Below are 20,719 nucleotides of genomic sequence, written 5' to 3' on the forward strand. Positions count from 1 at the left end.
GCCACGACTCTGTGAAACATAAGATATTACAGTTTTTAATGTCCCGTTGGTAGGATATACGTGCTCGTAGTTCGTCTATTTTATTATCAATTGGCTGTACGTTAGCCTAAAATAGGACCGATGGTAAAGGTAGATGGTAAAGCCCCTCTCCTTAGTTACAGTTAGTTACAGTTGATATGGCATCATAGAGACACCTTTTCCTATCCGAGGACTATTGTAAATATCATTAATCGACTTGTCCAAGATCTAAGGGAATCCTTCTGGGGGCATGATTCAAACTCCTGAAACATATCCATCACATCATGATGTTCCTAGGAATCTTTTTCTGGTGATTTCTTCTGCATATGCAGTTCCATCAGTTCTTTATAAAATAAAGTGAACCTATTGCAATGATCTGAGTCATTGATGCTGGGGATGGGGATGAACTCTGCTAGCCACATAAGCTGCTTTGTTGCCAAACTCAATTTAAAAGTGTGAGTCACATACTCTCTACATACAAAAGTATGTGGACACACCTTCAATTTAGTGGATTCGACTATTTCAGCCACACCAGTTGACAGGTGTATAAAATCGGGCACACAGCCATGCAATCTCCATAGAGAAACATTGGCAGTAGGATGGCCTTACTGAAGAGCTCAGTAACTTTCAAAGTGGCACCGTCATAGGATGCCACCTTTTCAACAAGTAATTTCAGCAAATTTCTGCCCTGCTAGAATAATGGTCTGGGGATGTTTTTCATGGTTCGGGCTAAGCCCCTTATCTCCAGTGAAGGGAAATCTTAACTCTACAGCATACAATGACATTCTATACGATTCAGTGCTACCAACATTGTGGCAACAGTTTGTGGGAAGGCTCTTTCCTGTTACAGCATGACAATGCCCCCGTGCTCAAAGCGAGGTCCATATAGAAATGGTTTGTCAAGATCGGTGTGGAAGAACTTGACTGGCCTGCACAGAGCCCTGACCTCATCCCTATCAAACACCTTTGGCATGAATTGGAACGCCGACAGCGAGCCAGGCCTAATCGCTTAACATCAGTGTCTGACCTCACTAATGCTCTTGTGGCTGAATGGAAGTCCCCACAAACAATGTTCCAACATCTAGTGGAAAGCCTTCCCAGAAGAGGGCAGGCTGTTATAGCAGCAAAGGGGTGACCAACTCCATATTAACGCCCATGATTTTGGAGTGAGATGTTCAATGAGCAGGTGTCCACATACTTTTGGTCATGTAGTGTATGATGGGTTGGTAAGAAACAAGAGAGTAAGATAGATACTTCCTTGTCAAGATTTGTGGATTCCAGACATCCATTCCTTTTAACCATCAGCGTCTTTAATAATGGCAGACTTTCTTGTTCAGCTCAATACCTCAGGCTGCTGATAACAGGTTCCCTAAAGGAACACAGTGGTTCTTTAGATAGCTTAGGCAATTGCTCATTGGCTAATTACGGAGTATCCTTTAAATAACAGTGAAAATGAACTGCAGTCATGTAATTGTTGGGTTTGGGGGGAACAAAATGTTAAAGCTGACCGACAGAGAGACTCATTAAGGGAAGATCACGCTGCTCTAGGATGATGACGATCACACTTTAACTATCCTATCAGATTTCAGAGTTCAAAGGCCAAGTCACTCTGCCCTCTGAAAACCCAGTGCAACTCTCACACATTCGGTAAATAAAAATCACTTTGGCGATATAGGCCTATTGGATTTAGATAATGCATTGTGTCTCCCTAGTGCCATTCTCTATGTGATGTAATGCTCCCTACTGCCTTAAAGGAAGTAAAGGAGCAGGATTTATAGGAGAGCCTCTGTTCCACACTAATACTGGCGGTGTGCTCAATGGCTCACTAAACTCTGGCCTCTGCTTAGTGGAAAATTTATATAGCAGCACACTTAGAAAATATTATCCCTCTGTGCTCTCAATCACTTTCTAATTAGCATTGCACAGTGTTTTCCACTAGCGACGGCTAGTTGAAATCAAAATTGAGAAAAAAACATGGAAACATGAATAAATAAATAAATCTGTACATTAAAAAACTCTCTGTCACACACACATTTGGTTAAGACTAAGTCTGTCTTGACTAAGTCTACAGCCGGCTACACATACACCCAAAAGACAGCACCTTACACAGGGCAATGTCCCCAATCACTGTCCTGGGGCATTGGGATGACCAGAGGAAAGAGTGCCTCCTACTGGCCCTCCAACACCACTTTCAGCAACATCTGGTCCACATCCAGGACCGACCCGCTTAGCTTCAGAGGTAGGCCAGCAGTGGAATGCAGGGTGGTATGCTGCTGAAGATGGTGAATCCTCCACACTGCAGGAACAACAGGTAGGCTAGTGGAGAGATGGCCTCACTCTGGTCCAAAATAGGATAAAATATAACAGATTTAATTGTTTTAAAAGCTAATGATACTTATATGTTATTTTCAAAGATATTGATCTAGGTCTACTGATATAATCAAAGTGTTGACACTGGAGCAGTCAACTGCTGCATTCTGTGAAGCAAAGTCCATGTTTAACACCTGCTTCATTCTTCAATCATACTTGTATTGCACATAGCTGAGAAAATGCCTTTAATTTATTTATTTATAGATCATTTGGGCTATTTACTTTATTTTTCTCTTTTAATAATATATGTTGTTTGAAGAACAAACATAATTGTGGCATTTCATTCTGTGTCTTGCAGTAAAGTACTTTAATCTCAAAGGAAGAAAGGTTATATGTACAAAAAAAAGGTTTCATGTTCTCTTAGACGATATATTGAATTGAATACATTGAATTCATACATTTTGAGTCATTTAAACAACTAATGTTTCCAAACTCGGAGTTAAACTCAATAAAGTATTCAATAATTTTGCACTGTATTTCAGATGGATTCAAGGCATTAGAATGTACCAGAGGCAACAAAATAGAGCTTGTTCGGCAAGCCCTCCTGGAGCCCCCAGGCCCGGGGGATGCTGGCTGGCTACTTTTTATATTTGGCTGGCTATTCCATGTGCTTGTGGAAAACACTGATTTCAGTAGTCTGTGCTACTACCTGTGTTTTGGCGGGCAGGTAGCCTAGCGGGAGTGTTGGGCCAGTAACCAAAAGGTTGCTGGTTCAAATTCCCAAGCAGACCAGGTGAAAAATCAGTCGATGTTCCCTTGAGCAAAGCACTTAACCCTAATTGCTCCTGTAAGTCACTATGGATAAGATTGTGTGCTAAATGACTAAAATGTAAACATAAAAAAAGCATGCTTGGGGTCGACGTAACATCCAGAGAGAGACATAGAACTGGAATAGAGGGCAAGGGATATGTTTGTGACTAGGAAAGAGAGAGTGCTTATTTGTGACATAAAAATACAGAGGTCTGAAAGGTGGTTTATCAACCAGGCAATAATTACCAGCATAACATAGGTGCATACATACATTACTTAAGGTACTGGTGTTGCGGCCAAAGGGTCAGAAGGCCTGTCTGCTAACACCAATGAATAATGGATGACTGCATAATGTAATGTACTGCATATGATTAGCCTTATCAGAAGCAAGATCGTTTCAAGGTCCTTGTCTTGTGCGACCAGGCAGTTACCTATGCAACAACAAGCCGCAGTTCTTGTTTTACACAGGAACTGACAAACATGCAGCTCTCTTCATTTGAGCCTTGCCTGGGTTACAGTCTGTGTTTAGAGAATCCTCATGTTTGAAGTGATTTGGTTGTTCTCATAAGAGCCAGCTGGGTGCCGGGGTCAGCATACTAAATAGATATGGATACTGGTGCCGTTAGAGAAAGAGAGAGCCCTGCAAACAATAATGAGTCCTTAGGACATCCCTGGGACATCACGAAATGGTTGCCTAAAGTTGTCAGGACGTTGTGTCATGGTCCCCTGGAGGTTTTGTGAGGTTCCCGGGTGGTCCTGGGGACGTCCCAAGGATGTTTTTAGGACGTTCTTCGAGACGTTTTTAGGACATTCTTGGGGACCATGACACAATGTCCCAAGAACGTTCAGGGACCTTCAGGGGACCATGACACAATGTCCCAAAAACGTCCTAAAAGCATCCTTGGGAATGTCCCCGGGACTAGACAAAACCTTTAGGGGACCATGACACCACATCCCAAGAACATCCTAAACATGTCCTCGGGAAAAACCCGGGAACTATAACAAGGCACCCCAGAGAACGAAAGTCCTGAGAACATCCTAAAAGTTCCTGATATGGTCCTCAGTGATATCCTGGGAACATACGGGGGACTACACAAAGGTCCCCCAGAGATCATTCCATTGGGACCATCACACAACGTTCCCTTAAGGGACCTAATGGGAACATTGCCAAATGTCCTCAGGATGTCCCGTTTGTTGGGAGGTCTGTTTTTCACCAGAATGGCGATACACACCCAGGATCAAGGACATGTTTGTTTTGCTAAATGTGGAGTTTCTCGAACACAGCAACAGTCTCCTCCAGTGGTATCTCTCAACTAAATGGGAGGCAGATGGAAATGTTCTGGCAGTGTTGCTTGTTATGTTATCTCTCATGGACAGACTACGTAAACATAAATGGTAAAGTAGATCTGTCATGATACAACGGGATGTGATAGATCGGCAGAATTAGTTTCGGTGCTTGAGTTTTCCGTCACTGGTTATTTAGACAAATCACAATTTCACATGTTTGCATCTTTCAAATTTTGGAAGAGGAGGGGACATTTTGTCCCATATACTTCCCGTAACTTGCAAAGAGAAAGGGTGGAGCTCTTTGTTCCATTTACGATCCTCATTCTATCTCTTCTCTTAACATGAACTTAATCGAGAATCTGACCAATTACGCAAGACTTCAGTTCTGGGTAACCGAAATGACTTGTTACGGTCACTGGATTGACACTTCAGCTTGTCAATTAAGGAAAAGACTTAGCGGTCTAGAGTTGTTTTGATGCTTAGCTGAAAAACACTGCATACATTTAAAAATAAAAGGAGGAGCTATGGTCTCTTGCCTGGGATGTACCATGGTCCACTGAGTGACCTGTTGTTCTGAAGGTCTGCAAGATGGATACCTGTGGTATTTCACTGGCATTTACCATTTGTCCCTTTAGAGAGGAGAAACACATTCACTGGAATCGTGAAGCAGAACAACTTCTCTCCCTATTGCTCCCATTAACACAGGGAATGAGACTCACATGGCAAAAAGAGGGGTGAACAATTGGAGGTTGGCTCTGTCGCAGTGACACAGTGGGTAATATTGCTGGGTATTGACAGGCCTTCCAAGTCTGGCAACGTCTGTTTCAGTTGCTTACTGCTGCACAGTAAGCTGAATCTGTTGGGTTATGGGTCGTCTGGAAGGGGAAGGTCACTCACACAGGGAACCTTTTCCGCACCTGAAAAGAGACAAATCTCTGCCGTTCACTTAGCTTGTTATAGTCACAGTTCACACAGAGGTATACTCACACACATATAGTTGCTAACGCACAGCCAACACACCTACTCACAAGACAAGGTATATCAACTGTTGACACATTAACACTTTTGCTCACACTTTATACAGTACAAACATGCATGCATTTACACACACCCCACCCACATCCACTCACACCATTCTCACAAACCACTGTGACAGTGTGATGACATCAAGCAGGTCTTCAGCTGATCTAGTGAACTTGGGTGGCCCAAGGGGTTGGCCATACAACCACAGAGGTGTCAGGACACATGACATTAGTATATTGGGACGGGTGGAGATCCAAATCGTCAGAGGATTGGAACAGAGGAAAAATGCTGTCACCAATCACTGTGTATGACAGCAGTGCTTGTCTGTGTGTGAGTGTCTGTGAGTGTGTAGACCCTCGAGGTATTACCCATAGCTAAAAACAACAATGGAGCATATGGAAAATGTCAGTCTCAACAACAATAACGTGTGTAAAGAGAGCAATAAAAGAGAGCAATATTGATATTTCATATATAAAAACTACCATTCAAAAGTTTGGGGTCACTTAGAAATGTCCTTGTTTTTGAAAGAAAAGCACCTTTTTTGTCCATTAAAATAACATCAAATTGATCAGAAACATGCAAAAACTGCCATGCCCACCACCTAAGCCCTTTTTGATCAAGAAAATCAAAGCCCTTAACTTGAATTATTTCCCAACAGAGAGGTGCAGGGTGGTATGGCTGCTGGCTTATCTACATCTCTGATTAAGACAACCAGTGAGACAGTATTTTTCAGCAGAAAAAGGCTTAGATCACAGGGTCAGTTGAGGGCTACTTCCAGAAGGATGAGAGCTCTTTTCCACAGCAATGCGCAAACTACTGCTGGGTGTAAAAGAAAACCTGCCAGCACCTATTACCATGAGTACATCAAGTGCAACACTAGCTCTAAAATGTTACTTCAGAGAAACATTAGCTAAAACAGAGACAGCAGCGCAAAGGCAAAGACTTGACCTATCGTGTATCTCCCATCAGCTCAATGGTGCCCTGATGCCATGCTCCTGCTCCCTAATTGCACATAACCGATAATGTTTTCATGCTAATTATGTTTGGGAACATTGAACTCTAGCCTTGTAGTCTTGAATTTTCAATGCCATCTCCATTACGACGGGCAACACCCAGGCTGTAAAACAGTACGCTCAACTGATTGATCTTCATGCCAATAAAATGTTTTATATAATGACCTAATGGAATTGTAAATTTACATGGACAAAGAGATTGTATCGAGCAATGCCTGAATTAAAATGCCAGTCCTCGATTACAGCCAGTGTATTCTATCAGTGCTAATTGTGCAGACATCTGAGACAGAGCTGAAAAAATCCATAGGGTCCTCATGGTAAAATAAAGCAGCTACAGTAGGAGAACAGGAGCTATTGACCACCCCCACCGATTAAACCATTGCTAAAGAACTGTATCCGTAATAGCCACCTCCGCAGCAGAAAATCATTTCCTAACACTGAAGGCCAGAAGCTTGCAAAGCGAGAAAATGATTTGTTTGGCCACGTGGAACAATGCTTACATAGGTTTCCTTTTGTTGTTGAATTACATAGCCTTGAGGTATTTCTTTAGTCCCTCCAGCGCTATAACAAAATAAAACTGGCTTTGCAGAGCCTGCACAGAACAGAGATAAATACATTTCTTTATCCGAACACACAGACAAATCAAGAGAAAAGGCCTTTTAATTTTTTTAGTCTCTAAAGTGTTCTGTGGCAATGGCTTGTGCCTCTTCTTCTGTCTGTCTGTCCACACATTCCTGTCCCCTATGATCTGCAGAGAAGTGTGGACTTAATGTCACACAGGGGACCTTGACTGTGGCAAAACTATTACGGAATGTCACAATAGGCCATATCACATTCAGCTCCTATGAGGACACAATACCATAGAGATCAAGCCTGTACATTTATCTTACAAATCCTGTCCATAACGCAAATGGTTTATCATATCAGTGCTTCGAGGGCCGAAAAAGTGAGAAGCATAAACAGTACTTGGTCCCGAGATCCAAGCATAAAAGGAGGTGTATTCTGGTGAGATCTCACACAATCACAGGGTTCTATGATACTGCGAACGCCATTCAAGTGAAAACAATTTCCATCTGTACCATATCTGTTCCAGCAATATGTTCCATAATGACCCATCATGATAATATTTTATTTCTCAAGAGCTCAGACCAAGAAAGAAGATGTTTCACTTGCCTGTGTAACATGCACGGGATATGGTGTCATTGACAGCAATGGCTTTGTGACATCTTTATTGCAAGTGGACTCCACTTCACACACTACATATCTATATAATGGATGGCGATGGCCAGTTATGGATTTGCTCGTGGCCATGATGAATGAGCTCCCATACAAAAATGTATTTGTGGCAGAAGACTTCTCGCAAGTTTGTGGCAAATTTGTTGCAAACTAAATAGTGTGTCACAAACTGTTGTCAGAAGTTTGCAAATGTTCTGAATCTGCGGCAAACCTTTGGCAACAATAATGTTTATTGCCACTAGTGGCAAACAGTTTTCCAGAGGTTTTTGTCTGTCAAACAATTCTCTCAAGATTCTCTGAAGATTCTATTTAAATCTGTGGCAAACCTGAGGCAACAACATTTATTGTCATTAGTGGCAAACAGTTTACCAGAAGCCATTTCTGGTGAACACATGACTTCCACGAACAGTAACCGTTGACGACCAATCAGGGAGATTAGAAAAATCTGTTGGAAAATGGAAACCAAGCTATCTAGCTAGCTACCTACCAGAGTTGTCCGGTGAGTGTCTAACTTATTAACTAAACTTCCTAATAACCTTTAATTGATGCTCAGTTAATTAATGCTTAGTTAGTAATGTCATGTTTTCTGGGATAGAGTGAAACACATTGTCACGGTTCAGTAGCATGTTAGCTAGCAACAATATGAGCTGACTTGACTTCAAAGCAGGACTTCCCCTACCCGTGGTGTTGGAAGAGGCTGTATTGGGAGGTGGATGCATCAACAATCTGGAAAGATGTTTGTGATGCACTCACGCATGACACTTTTTAGAAATGATAAATGAGTGTATCATCCTCAAGGCTAACTCTGAACATTTGAAAATGGATTTTAAAGAACTGATTTAAGCATTAAAAGACTCCAAAAAACAGCCAATAATTTCAGGTCCAGTACCATTGTTGGGCCCCTTGCTTTTTTCAATTTTTACTAACGACATGCCACTGACTTTGAGTAAAGCCAGAGTGTCTATGTATGCAGATAACTCAACACTATACACGTCAGCTACTACAGCTACTGAAATGACAGCAACACTCAACAAAGAGCTGCAGTTAGTTTCAGAGTGGGTGGCAAGGAATAAGTTAGCCCTAAATATTTCTAAAACTAAAAGCATTGTATTTGGAACAAAACACTCACTAAACCCTAAACCTCAACTAAATCTTGTAATAAATAATGTGGAAATTGAGAAAGTTGAGATGACTAAACTGTTTGGAGTAACCCTGGATTGTAAACTGTCATGGTCAAAACATATTGACGCAGTAGTAGCTAAAATGGGGAGAAGTCTGTCTATAATAAAACAATTCTCTGCCTTCTTAACAACACTATCAACAAGGCAGGTCCTACAGGCCCTAGTTTTGTCGCACCTTGACTACTGTTCAGTCGTGTGGTCTGGTGCCACAAAAAAAGGACTTTGAAAATTGCAATTGGCTCAGAACAGGGCAGCACGGCTGGCCCTTGGATGTACACAGAGAGCTAATATTAATAATATGCATGTCAATCTCTCCTGGCTGAAAGTGGAGCAGAGATTAAATTCATCACTACTTGTATTTATGAGAGGTATTGACATGTTGAATGCACCAAGCTGTCTCTCTAAACTACTAGCACACAGCTCAGACACCCATGCATACCCCACAAGACATGCCACAAGAGGTCTCTGCACAGTCCCCAAGTCCAGAAAAGACTATGGGAGGCACACAGCACTACATAGAGCCATGACTACATGGAACTCTATTCCACATCAAGTAACTGATGCAAGCAGTAAAATTAGATTAAAAAAAAACAGATAAAACACCTTATGGAACAGCGGGGACTGTGAAGCAACACAAACATTGTCACAATGCATACACGCACACACACACACACACACACACACACACACACACACACACACACACACACACACACACACACACGATAACATACACACTTTACATACACATGGATTTAGTACTGTAGATATGTGGTAGTGGTGGAGTAAGGGTCTGAGGTCACACAGTGTGTTGTGAAACATGTGAATGTATTGTAATGTTTTTAAAATTGTATAACTGCCTTAATTTTGCTGGACCCCAGGAAGAGTAGCTGCTGCTTTGGCAGCAGCTAATGGGGATCCATAATAAAAAGAAATACAAAGTTTGATAAGCAAATGCATGTATTTTTCTCATAAATGTAGCCCATACATTCATTAATTGTAACAATTAGATCTTTCATTGCTTTAAACTAGTAGCTAGCGCATCTTGATCCTGTGTTGTTCCTTCTCTTTTTCTAGAAGCCATCAGTTACAAGGCAGAAATACAGATTGAGGCCTTCAATAAAACTGAGGACAGAGAAATATGTGTGCAAGTTAACAATAATTCATTAAAAAAAAATAATATAAACTAAACGTTATGATGCTTTTCTACCACCCAATCCTTATCAGGAAGAAGAGACAACTAGTAGACAACTGTCTCTTAATGATGAAGTCCCCAGTCTAGATTGGTAATCATAATTGTTTGATTAGTTTTAATAAATTGTGTTGAGGCTTGGCTGGAGAATAATCTTGTATACTGTGGCTCTCGATGAACAGTTGGCCACAGATTTAAATGTAGATTTAGTAGGCCTATGTCCTAGTTTATGCTAGCTACATTGTTTGTTTATATAGCATTTATACAAGGCAGAAACATTGTTTTCTTGGTGAAAAATATATAGAATGCCAGTTTCAGTGAAAAGCATAGCAACATCAAGGCAACTTTGTAACAGATGACTCCGTTTTTCGAAAGCCAAACCCGCCCATTAGCTGCTGAGTCTACAGTACCTTTTAAGATGCCCAAATAGAAAATGTATTCAGTAAGTGTTCTCAGTATCCTAATTTTGGTTTTGTTTTGTGTTTTCTGATTGTTTCAGTGCATACATTCAACAAGCTTTGGACCAAGAACTTCCACAGAGCCGCCATCTCCAAATTTCACTCAAAAAGGCAATAGTTCTGAACTGGGTTTCATTTAGTTTTTGTTGTTTTATTATTACAATTTGGTTAATTATCTTTTATACTTTCAATGGTTGAAAGCTTTTGCTCAGTTATCCCTTGGCTCATGTACATTCTGTAGTAGCTCCTTTAAACATCCTAAGGTCAACATTCCCATAGTGTTCACATTTCTCTCATGTAAATTTTGGAGCTACATAATAATATTAAATATACAATTTAATATCCAGTTATTTGCTCTTTTCTTCATTAGCACGATGATGATTTCATGTTGTATTGGATTTATTTTGATCTCTTAAGATAATTAGTATATTTTGTACATTTAGTATGTTTAGTTTAGTTTTCTTTTGTGATTTGGTTTATGTAAATACATGTCAATGTTGTTAACACACAGTAACCAAAAACCTGATCTAATTTGCATATTCATACTGAGTTTGCAGCAAATTTGCAGCAAACAGTAAAATGTTTGCCATAAGTTTCCCAGAATTGTTTGCTAGACATTCACAAGTCGCCGCAAATTTGCCGCAACGGTTTGCCACAAAACAAATTTGCATGTGAAAATATGAGATCAGCTCCAACACGCTTCCCTGCGTCGACCATGTTTTTCGAAATTTTAGCAAATGTATTCAAATTAAAACAGAAATAGCACATTCACATAAATATTCAGACACTTTACTCAGTACTTTGTTGAAGCACATTTGGCAGCGATTACAGCCTATAGTCTTCTTGGGTATGACACTACAAGCTTGGCATACCTGTATGTGGGGAGTTTCTCTCATTCTTCTCTGTACATCCTCTCAAGCTATGTCAGGTTGGATGGCGAGCGTCGCTGCACAGCTATTTTCAGGTCTCTCCAGAGATGTTTGATCTGGTTCAAGTCCGGGCTCTGGCTGGGCCACTCAAGGACATTCAGAGACTTGTCCCGCAGCCATTCCTGCATTGTCTTCGCTGTGTGCTTAGGGTCGTTGTCCTGTTGGAAGGTGAACCTTCGCCCCAGTCTGAGGTCCTGAACGCTCTGGAGCAGGTTTTCATCAAGGATCGTTCATTTTCCCCTTGATCCTGACTAGTCTGAAAAATATGACCACAGCATGATGCTGCCACCACCATGCTTCACCGTAGGGATGGTGCCAGGTTTCCTCCAGACGTGACACTTGGCATTCAGGCCAAAGTTCAATTTGGATTCATCAGACTAGAGAATCTTGTTTCTTATGGTCTGAGAGTCCTTTAGGTGCCTCTTGGCAAACTCCAAGCAAGCTGTCATGTGCCTATTACCAAGGAGTGGATTACATCTGGCCACTCTACCATAAAGGCCTGATTGGTGGAGTGCTGCAGAGATGGTTGTCCTTCTGGAAGGTTTTCCCATCTCCACAGAGGAACTCTGCAGCTCTGTCAGAGTGACCATCAGGTTCTTGGTCACCTCCCTGACCAAGTCCCTTCCACGTATTGATCAGTTTGGCCGGGCGATCAGCTCTAGGACGAGTCTTGGTGGTTCCAAACTTCTTCCATTTAAGAATGATGGAGGCCACTGTGTTCTTGTGGACCTTCAATGCTACAGACATTTTTTGGTACCCTTCCCCAGATCTGTGCCTCGACACAATTCTGTCTCAGCGCTCTACTGACAATTCCTTTGATCTCATGGCTTGGTTTTTGCTCTGACATGCCCTGTCAACTGTGGGACCTTATATAGGCAGGTGTGTGCCTTTCCAAATTATGTCCAATCAATTGAATTTACCACAGGGCTCCAATCAAGCTGTAGAAACATCTCAAGGATGATCAATGGAAACAGGATGCACCCGAGTTCAATTTCGAGTCTCATAGCAAAGGGTCTGAATACTTATGTAAATAAGGTATTTCTGTTTTTATATTTAATAAATGTGCAAACATTTAAAAAAAAATTGTTTGCGCTTTATCATTATCGGGTATTGGGTGTAGATTGATGAGGAAAACATTTAATTTATTAAATTTTAGAAAAAGGTTTTAAGGTAACAAAATGTGGAAAAGGTCAAGACGTCTGAATACTTTCCGAAATCACTATAGGTCAGAGATTAGGGAACGTGCTGGGCTTTGGCAGGTTAAACATCCCTTGGTGAGTAACCAGCAGTTTTCACAGCTCGTTTCCATTCAACTACATCCATACCAGGGGGGAGTAGTTCCATGGGGACTACTAAGCAAGGTCAAAGGTGAGTAACTCGCGGCCATGGCGATGGTGACTCACCGTTGAGGGTTTCCCCAAAGCATGACAGCCAAATACTACTGAACAGCGAGGGTCAGGAGAGGGACAAAAACGCAGTGACAACTCCATGCCTCTGGGGGGTGCGAGACCTCTGCTACTCCAAAAGGAGAGATAATGAGTTTCCAACATTAGTGCTGGTGTGCAGACAGCAGCCTAACAGCTGCCTGGCAGGAAGTTCATGCCAGGCTACCCTTCCATGAACTGGTACTGTACCCACGGTGCCCTGCGGGAGGTTTGGACTGGAGCTACCAGTGGGCAGGAGCATTCAACCAGCAGTATGGCTCTTGTAATGGTTCCTCTGAAGCTGCTCTAGGTTACAGCAGGGTTATTGGACTGTGAGAAATATCCCAGACAGAGAGGACCGGGAAAAACTGCTCCAGCTCGCAGGATAAATATCCCTTCTGGCCAAATGTAACCTGGGAGAGACTTATTAGAGCTATCCTTAAATTAACTTCTCAGTGCTTAAATTACTCACCTGAAACCAAAGGCGGTATTCTGACATCAATGAATAATTATGCAAAAACCTGTACTTTTTTCTCCCCACACACTTTTTTCAACTGTCAAGCCCAGTGCATGAAGGCAACAAAAAAAAAAAAAATCTGTGAATAAAAGCAGGTTTAAGGTGAAACAACTTTCTGATAGCTCTTTGGTCACATGTTGGCTAAATTAAGCTGTTTGGAGGAGCGATGGCATCAGTTTGGAAAAACAATTCCTCCTTCACACCAGCAAAAACCTCACTCTGCAATTAAAACTACAAGAAATTGCACATATCACAGCTAACAGATTTTTTTTTTTTACTTCAAATGCTCTGCTGGTGGATTCTAAAGCGTTTTCCTTCTCAGCAAGTCTTATCATCAAATGGGGATAAAAGAAGAAACACAGTGTGTATTATTCATTGAAGCCGCCTTTGAATAAAGTATCTTATATTCACAACTCGACCATGCAATGAGATATCCCAACACTGTTATCTAAAAGCTTTCTGATAAGATGAAGAGATAGAGGAAAGGGGAGAGAAGAAAGATAGAGGGAGAAACATCTCAATGTCAAGCCGGATTCCTAAGTGGTGATGGCAACCTTTTATAAGCTATGATTCATACCCCCTTTTGCGTCCACTCAGAGAATTGGGTATGATGGCTCTTTAGTAGCAGTGAGTAGTGGTTACTACAGGGCTGCCGCCCGAGGGGCTTGTCCATGTGGATGGTCGTAATCGACTCAATCTGAACCCCAGAGGCAGGTACAGTGAGGGAAAAAAGTATTTGATCCCCTGCTGATTTTGTACGTTTGCCCACTGACAAAGAAATGATCAGTCTATAATTTTAATGGTAGGTTTATAAGAACAGTGAGAGACAGAATAACAACAAAAAATCCACAAAAACGCATGTCAAAAGTGTTATAAAATGATTTGCATTTTAATGAGGGAAATAAGTATTTGACCCCTCTGCAAAACATGATTTAGTACTTGGTGGCAAAACCCTTGTTGGCAATCACAGAGGTCAGACGTTTCTTGTAGTTGGCAACCAGGTTTGCACAAATCTCAGAAGTGTCACGTTCTGACCAGTATGAGGGTTATTTTGTTAGTGTAGGCTGGTCAGGACGTGGCAGAGGGTATTTGGTTTATGTGGTTCGGGGTGTGTGTATTATGTAGAGGGTAGTGGATTTATGTATTCCGGGGTTTTTTGGTCACTGCTCTGTTAGTCTATGTTCTTTCTAGTTTGTCTGTTTTCTATGTTTAGTTAATTGGGGTGTGGACTCTCAATTGAAGGCAGGTGTTGTCTAGTTGCCTTTGATTGAGAGTCCTATATATTAGGGTGTGTTTGTGTTTGTAATTTGTGGGAGGTTGTCACTTGAATTGCTGTTGTTCGCCTTCAAGTCTGTATTCGTCGTCCATCGTTTTGTTTTGTTTTGTTTGAGTAAGTGTTTTCATTAAAAAGTTATTTATGAGCACTCAACCCGCTGCGCCTTGGTCCATTCCTGACGACCGTCGTTACAAGAAGGGATTTTGTCCCACTCCTCTTTGTAGATCTTCTCCAAGTCATTAAGGTTTCGAGGCTGACGTTTGGCAACTCGAACCTTCAGCTCCCTCCACAGATTTTCTATGGGATTAAGGTCTGGAGACTGGCTAGGCCACTCCAGGACCTTAATGTGCTTCTTCTTGAGCCACTCCTTTGTTACCTTGGCCGTGTGTTTTGGGTCATTGTCATGCTGGAATACCCATCCACGACCCATTTTCAATGCCCTGGCTGAGGGAAGGAGGTTCTCACCCAAGATTTGAGGGTACATGGCCCCGTCCATCGTCCCTTTGATGCGGTGAAGTTGTCCTGTCCCCTTAGCAGAAAAACACCCCCAAAGCATAATGTTTCCACCTCCATGTTTGACGGTGGGGATGGTGTTCTTGGTGTCATAGGCAGCATTCCTCCTCCTCCAAACACGGCGAGTTGAGTTGATGCCAAATAGCTCCATTTTGGTCTCATCTGACCACAACACTTTCACCCAGTTGTCCTCTGAATCATTCAGATGTTCGTTGGCAAACTTCAGACGGGCATGTACATGTGCTTTCTTGAGCAGGGGGACCTTGCGGGCGCTGCAGGATTTCAGTCCTTCACAGCGTAGTGTGTTACCAATTGTTTTCTTGGTGACTATGGTCCCAGCTGCCTTGAGATCATTGACAAGATCCTCCTGTGTAGTTCTGGGCTGATTCCTCACCGTTCTCATGATCAATGCAACTCCACGAGGTGAGATCTTGCATGGAGCCCCAGGCCGAGGGAGATTGACAGTTCTTTTGTATTTCTTCCATTTGCGAATAATCACACCAACTGCTGTCACCTTCTCACCAAGCTCCTTGGCGATGGTCTTGTAGCCCATTCCAGCCTTGTGTAGGTCTACAATCTTGTCCCTGACATCCTTGGAGAGCTCTTTGGTCTTGGCCATGGTGGAGAGTTTGGAATCTGATTAATTGATTGCTTCTATGGACAGGTGTCTTTTATACAGGTAACAAGCTGAGATTAGGAGCACTCCCTCTAAGAGTGTGCTCCTAATCTCAGCTCGTTACCTGTATAAAAGACACCTGGGAGCCAGAAATCTTTCTGATTGAGATGGGTCAAATAATGATTTCCCTCATTAAAATGCAAATCAATTTATAACATTTTAGACATGCGTTTTTCTGGATTTGTTGGTTGTTATTCTGTCTCTCACTGTTCAAATAAACCTACCATTAAAATTTTAGACTGATCATTTCTTTGTCAGTGGGCAAACGTACAAAATCAGCAGGGGATCAAATAATTTTTTCCCTCACTCTAATTGCATGGAGGGGATTACACCTCTGGAGAAAATGTACTTGAACAAACTGGGGGGCTTGGAGAAAAGGTGGGCCCACAGGCAAATACCTACAAGCAAACATTTACAAGCAATCGGTCAAGTATAAACAGAATATTTATTGTGCAGATAGCATGCTTGTTCAGAAACACATACTGGTACAGAACCAACTAAAAGTCTCTCTCTCTCTCCCAAACATCCACATAAGCGTATAAATCTATTTGTCGTTTGGATTTTCGGAACACAATGATTGAGATCACAATAAGCCTTTCAAAAGTAATTCCATCATGACACCTTGGAATTGTAGAAACAGAATTAACCATCTGTCAAGTGCAATGTACTGGCCTGACTGGTGCACTAATTAACACTTGCCTCAATGACTCTTTCCACCCGTTTCTGAATATGTAGCTGACACTTTAAGGTGACAGGCACTGAGTGAATGTGAGAGTACCTGACCCCTGACAGTCCTCTGTCTACCTTCACTCCCACTTCAAACTCCCAGAGCTAGTGATAAAATGTGGAGGTCAAACTCCGTGAACTCAAAAGCAAAATTAGAAATTCCATGTAGTCAGACCAAATGCCGCTTCATTCCTGAGCTGAACCCAAAAATATGAACTATAATGCATTACAAGCTCAAAACATATTTTTATTTCAAAATGACAATCATGACAAAAACCGTGGCCATTTGCATGACAATTACCCTAGTTTTCAGACAGTATTTCATGCAATATTGTCGTTCATGCCTAAACTCTTAGAAAAAAAGGTGCTATTTAGAACCTAATAGGGTTCTTCGGCTGTCCCCATAGGAGACCCCTTTGAAAAGCCTTTTTTGGTTCCAGGTAGAAGAACCCTTTTGTATTCCATGTAAAACCCTTTCCATAGAGGGTTCTACCTGGAAACAAAAAGGGTTCTCCTATGGGGACAGCCTAAAAACCCTTTTGGAACCCTTTTATTCGAAGAGTGTACAACGTAGAGTGGTAAACGGTAACATGTTTCAAAACACTGAATGTGGTTAATATATTCAGAGGCAGGGCTTTTCCTTAGAAAATCCAACCCAGGCAAAGGCTAAATGTCTCAGAGCAGCCATACATGAGAGTGGTGGTGGCTGCATCCCTAATGTAATATGAATGCATAATAAAAGCTCTCACATCTGTGAATGGCCCTGACTTGCAGACTAGGGGTCCAGCACAGTGTCATTCCACTGACAAGCTGGGTTCAGAAACCCTGACAGCCTTCCTCCCACATATCACGACCGCCATCTTCCCAGGCTGGAACCAGCATTTAATATGGACTTAGAAATAAGGTGATGATATACCAGACAATGTAATACTGTCTAAAACATATTTGGTAAGAGTGGCTGGGTCAGCCTCCCAAAATATGATGCGGTCTTTGATCACCTCATCTACAGTAGTGGTGATCTTTTTATTTCACCTTTATTTAACCAGGTAGGCAAGTTGAGAACAAGTTCTCATTTACAATGATATCTAATATCTGTGATATCTTGTGATATCTGTGACATCTACACCTGTCACATCTACTATTTTCAACTGTGATACCTTCTCTGTTTACCCATGGCATTAATAATAGTTACTTGGGACATCCAGTGACTTTATAACGACTTTCATTGTGCATCTATTACCGTTACTTGTGACATCTGCTCTATTTAATTGTGACATCAACTTTGGCTGTGACCTCGACTGCAGCTGCTTTTAACATTTGCTATAGTTACTTGTGACATCACCTATTATCCCATGTGGCATCTACCGGAGTTATTTGTTACCAAACTGTGCATGGTCTTCCACCCATTATACTGCTTTCCATAATGGGGCTGATCCACTATAAAAGATGTTACAGGATGAGAGTGCTGAAGCTAGAATTCTTGTCCTCACAAAAGTTTATTGCTGCTGGAACAGAATCCTAATTCCAAGACGAGTAGGGATGAGAAAAGTTCCTGTTTGTTTAAATTAGAATTTCAAGCTTCATTTGGCAAATCCCTCATTCACAGTCCATCACCCCCTTGCAAATACATAATATTATTCTGTCTGTGGTTGAAGATGTATTGCGGTCTCGGTGTAGAGGAAATCACAAAAGATTTGCAGCAACATGGGATCTTTCTCTCTCCATCATCACTCATAGGAACTTGCAGCACACAAGAAAAACGATTTAATTCTGACTGGGTTATACTGCATATTGTTTTTACAATCTGATTTCTGATGTACTTCACTTTGCCACTAAATAGAGCTGTCATACAAGTCAAATAGACTTCTCTCCTTATATACTTCTCTCTGAATACTTCTCCTGTGTAGACTAGGCTTTTTTATTTGACTAACATACTAAAACTGATCTATAGGACATACAGTAACTACTGTCCCAAATTAAGAAAATATACTTTGGAAAAGGAATGTGTGTGATTTACCCACAGTAAGTCATATCGTTTAATCAGAACCTCAGTGTCACGCCCTGACCTGAGAGAGTCGTTTTTCTCTGTTTGGTTAGGTCAGGGTGTGACATGGGGTGGGCATTCTGTGTTGTACGTCTATGTTGGTTTTTCTTTATTGGCCGAGTATGGTTTCCAATCAGAGGCAGCTGTCATTCGTTGTCTCTGATTGGGAATCATACTTAGGCAGCCTTTTCCCCACCTGTGTTTGTGGGTTATTATTATTTCTGTGTGTATACGCCACAGTTGCGTTACGTTTCTTGCTGTTTACCTGTTTATTGTTTTGGTTCGGTTTTCTTCAAATAAAGATGTGGAATTACCGGCATGCTGCGCCTTGGCTCATATATGACAGGGAATTTGAAGATAGAGAACGTGACAGAATAACCCACATCAAGAAGGCCAAGCAGCGTGCGCTGACTGGGAAGATGAGCAGGACCGGGGAGAATCAACAACAGAAGCCCGAGAGGCAGCGGCAAAACATTTTGGGAGGAGGGCACATGGGGAGATTGGCGAAGTCGGGGTTGAGACCTGAGCCAACTCCCCGTGCTTACCGTGGGGAGCGAGTGACCGAGCAAGCACCGTATTATGCGGTGATGTGCACTGTGTCGCCAGTGCACACTCACAGCCTGGTGCGCTCGGTGCAAGCTCCTCACAGTTGCCGTGCTAGAGTTGGCCGTGAGCCAGGAAGAAGTGTGCTGGCTCAGCGTTCCTGGTCTCCAGTGCGTCTCTTAGGCCCAGGTTATCCTGCGCCAGCTCTACGAACGGTACCCCCCGTTCATCAGCACAAACCTGTTCGTCCTGTACCAGCGCCCAGCCCTTGCTGGGCAACAGTAACCATCCAGCCAGGACAGGGTGTGCCAGCCCTGAGCCCCAGACCTCTGGTGTGCCTCCACGGCCCAGTGTGCCCTGGGCCTGCTCTGCGCACCCAGTCTCCTGTGCGTCTCCCCAGTCTGGTGAGACCGGTTTCAGCTCCCCGTAGGAAGCCTCCAGTGATGATCAATGGTCCGAAGCCTCCAGTGATAATCCATGGCACGAAGCCTCCAGTGATGATCCATGGCACGAAGCCTCCAGTGATGATCCATGGCCCAGAGCCTGTAGTGATAATCCATGGCATGAAGCCTCCAGTGATGATCCATGGCCCGGAGCCTGTAGGGATGATCCATGGCACGAAGCCTCCAGTGATGATCCATGGCCCGGAGCCTGTAGGGATGATCCATGACACAAAGCCTCCAGTGATAATCCATGGCCCGGAGCCTCCAGTGATGATCCATGGCACAAAGCCTCCAGTGATGATCCATGGCACGGAACCAGTAGTGATCATCCATGGCACGGAGCCTGCAGTGAAGGTCCCCAGTCCAGAACCTACAGAGACGCTCTCCAGTCTGGAGCCTCCAGTGACGCTCTCCAGTCCAGAGCCTCCAGCGACGCTCTCCAGTCCGGAGCCTCCAGCGACGCTCCTCAGCCTGGAGCCTCCAGCGACGCTCCTCAGCCCGGAGCCTCCAGCGACGCTCCTCAGCCCGGAGCCTCCAGCGACGCTCCTCAGCCCGGAGCCTCCAGCGACGGTCTGCAGCCCCGAGTCTTCAGCGACGGTCTGCAGCCCCGAGTCTTCAGCGACGGTCTGCAGCCCCGAGTCTTCAGCGATGGTCTGCAGCCCCGAGTCTTCAGCGACGGTCTGCAGCCCCAAGTCTTCAGAGGCGGCCTGCAGCCCAGAGTCTTCAGCGGCGGTCGGCAGTTCAGAGCCTCCGGCACTGATCCACGGTCCGGTTCCTCCGGCGACACAGAAGCGGGGGGATCAGCGGGCGGTGTGGGGGCTATGCCCCGAACCAGAGAAGACGCCACCATGAGAAGATGCCCACCTGGACCCTCCCCTATAGGTTCAGGTTTGCGGCCGGGAGTCCGCACCTTTAGGGGGGGGGTACTGTCACGCCCTGACCTGAGAGAGTCGTTTTTCTCTGTTTGGTTAGGTCAGGGTGTGACATGGGGTGGGCATTCTATGTGTTCTACGTCTATGTTGGTTTTTATTTATTGGCCGAGTATGGTTTCCAATCAGAGGCAGCTGTCATTCGTTGTCTCTGATTGGGAATCATACTTA

At 43.2% G+C, this 20,719-nt stretch overlaps 1 protein-coding gene across 1 annotated transcript in view; it reads right to left on the reverse strand.

Moving 5' to 3' along the window:
- Nucleotides 1–20,719, reverse strand: part of grm8b (glutamate receptor, metabotropic 8b) — a 224,807-nt gene that overhangs the window by 175,540 nt on the left and 28,548 nt on the right. The window lies entirely within an intron of this gene.

This window comes from Salmo salar, chromosome ssa23 (assembly GCF_905237065.1).
Source record: "Salmo salar chromosome ssa23, Ssal_v3.1, whole genome shotgun sequence".
Classification (NCBI taxonomy): domain Eukaryota; kingdom Metazoa; phylum Chordata; class Actinopteri; order Salmoniformes; family Salmonidae; genus Salmo; species Salmo salar.